Source organism: Poecilia latipinna, unplaced genomic scaffold, assembly GCF_001443285.1.
Source record: "Poecilia latipinna isolate Pla-1442-1.1 unplaced genomic scaffold, P_latipinna-1.0 Scaffold3250, whole genome shotgun sequence".
Taxonomy (NCBI): Eukaryota; Metazoa; Chordata; class Actinopteri; order Cyprinodontiformes; family Poeciliidae; genus Poecilia; species Poecilia latipinna.
Genome location: NW_015115866.1, coordinates 19,163 through 21,813, shown reverse-complemented (window position 1 = coordinate 21,813; position 2,651 = coordinate 19,163).

The window sequence follows — 2,651 nt, the reverse complement described above, 5'->3', positions numbered from 1 at the left end:
GATCTCCAACCTCCCATTCATCAGCAAAGTTATTGAAAAACCTGTTTGAACAGTTGAATAGCTTCCAAACAGTATCCAGTTGCTTTGGTATCTTTCAGTTTGGTTTTAGAGCTCATTACAGCACTGAGACTGGCCTAGTCAAAGTTTTTAATGACAAACATATAAACATGACAAACATATAAGCACAGACTGTGGAAGAACCACAGTGCTGGTTCCGCTGTTCTGGAAACGACTGGAAAATTGGGTGGGATTCTTCTGTCCAATACTGGACCAATGTTCTTTATGTTTCCACATAAGGAACAGGGATTTCTTTGTTTCAATAAATAACTTCTCATCGAAGCGGACAGAAGTCACATGTGGGGTACCCCAAGATTCCCCTCTCATTCAATATCTATAAGCTCCACCAGTTCAGGTTATAACCGGAAATAAGATTAGTTACCATATCTATGCAGATGATACAATCAAACAGTCCGTCATCAATAGATAGACCAGTGCTGGCCTATCATCAGTCAGATCAGTGGCTGATTTTGGAATGGATATATCCTCCTATGACATGGAAGTAGCCATGACTGGGTCTGTAATATTCTTAATTTTGGATCTTAAAACATGTTCAATATCCAAAATACATAAATAAATCATAAGTACATAAATTGGATTATGAAGTCTCTGTGAACAACCTTGCCCTTCAAAATATATCAACCATTAGTCTCAGACACAAGGAAGCAATGCGGCACAAGTTGAAAATTGTTCAACTTTTTGTCCATGCCGTTGCTCTCACATCCCATGTTTTGTGTTCGTCCTGAGTAATAGAAAACTGACACTTTTCGCTGCTGTTTTTTGCTCCACATATGCCAAGCCCATTACTGTAAGAAAACAAGAGGGGAGGCGTCATTTGATGTGCCGGAGTGAAGCTGTTTGTCATCCAGTGTCTTTGGTAGAAAGAGAGACACCACAAAAACAAACAAGCAAGCACCTGAGAATCCTCACCCCTCATTTCATAATTGAGCTCATTTTAATTTATCATGTGCTTATCGCACCATCCCTACACACCCACACACACTGTCACATTTTATTAAAAACTTATAATCGTATCATTCAAACTGACTCACCTGTAAGTAGGAAGGTGCACCGACCTGAACCGGCTTCATTGGTGATGTCACAGGTGTACTCGCCGTAGCCTTCTCGGTTCAGAGCTTTAACATGGTAACTAGTATCATGGCTTTGGTCACTAAACTGACCAACAGTGAGCAGCCGTGAGCCCAGTTTCCACTCATACTGCAGATGGTGAGCTGGGTAAGCTTGCAGTAAGTTACAGGTGAGGCTGAATGCTCGGCCAAGTGCCTGACGTACCTCTGTGTAAACCGGCTTCACAGTTGGAGTGACTGAAATACAGAGAAGAAAATCATGACTAGTTATTAAAGGGCAATATTCTGCATTTTCCAGGCACATAGTGCTATTTTATAACACACCAAAGTAACTACAACTTCAGTTGTTATAAAAAATGCTGTATATTAACCAAACATTTCTTTAAAAACATTAACATTGAAAATTAATGCCTTAAAATTGACCTCTGTTTCTTTAAGAAGTTGGTGGTCTTTCTGAAACTCTACCTTCAGCACATCATCTCAATGTTTCCTCATTAAACCTTTAACAATCTTCTTAGGACTGCACTGCAAACTAATTTGTATGATGAGCTCAGCAGATGCGCACTTCCACCAGGTGTTTGCTAATTGCTGTTGTTGTTGATCTGAAGGAGTTGAGTGGGGAACGAGGGGCCAGGAGTGCTCTGAGAGACAGAAGCTCGGCTTGGAGCTAACCCTTGCAGCTCCACAGAGGAGCTCCATGGAAATGTCGGCACTGCTGTGAGAGCACACGTTTGCGAATCCTGAATGACTGTGATAGGTGAGAGGGTTGCCAGCCAATACAAGATGGTGATGTGTAGAGAATTAGGGTGAGAAAGATGAAGACAAAGACAGAACCAAGGACAAACTGGTGAAAGCTGAACAAGAAAGAACGTTATGTGGTTTTCAAGAAGGAGCTGACTGAGAGTCACCAAGAGTACAGGCAGATATAGCGTAAAGTGAAGGTAGAAGTATCTATGGAATACCGACTAGCCTGGAGAGTAAAGAGGGAGAGAAGGATTACAAAAAGTGTTAGAGAAAGATGAAAGGAGTACTTCAAAAAGTTGAATGGAAAAAATGAGACAGAACAAAGATGAGAAGAAGCTGAAACAGTGGACCAGGAACTGGCTTAGTAAGGATGAAGCAAGGAAGGGATTGAAAAGGATGGTGACTGGAAAGGCAGTTGATTCGGATGATATACCTGTGAAAGTACGGAAGTGGTAAGGAGAGCTAGTTGCAGAGTTTTTGACTAGGCTGTCCAGTGAGATACTAGAGATAGAGAAGATGCCTAAACAAGGGAGATATCCAAAAATGTAGGGTTAGGGCGCGGGAGCGGGTCAGCTCATTGCTGTGATTCGTCATGGGATCTGCCATATAGAATGTGGCTTATGTGCCAGTATGCTAATACAAGTAAATGGACCAAACTTTATAAGTGCTTTTTAAGTGCCATTCTACAAAGTATTAATACCTGTCATTAACACATTCTCTCTCATACACACACACATACATGCACACACACACCTACACACA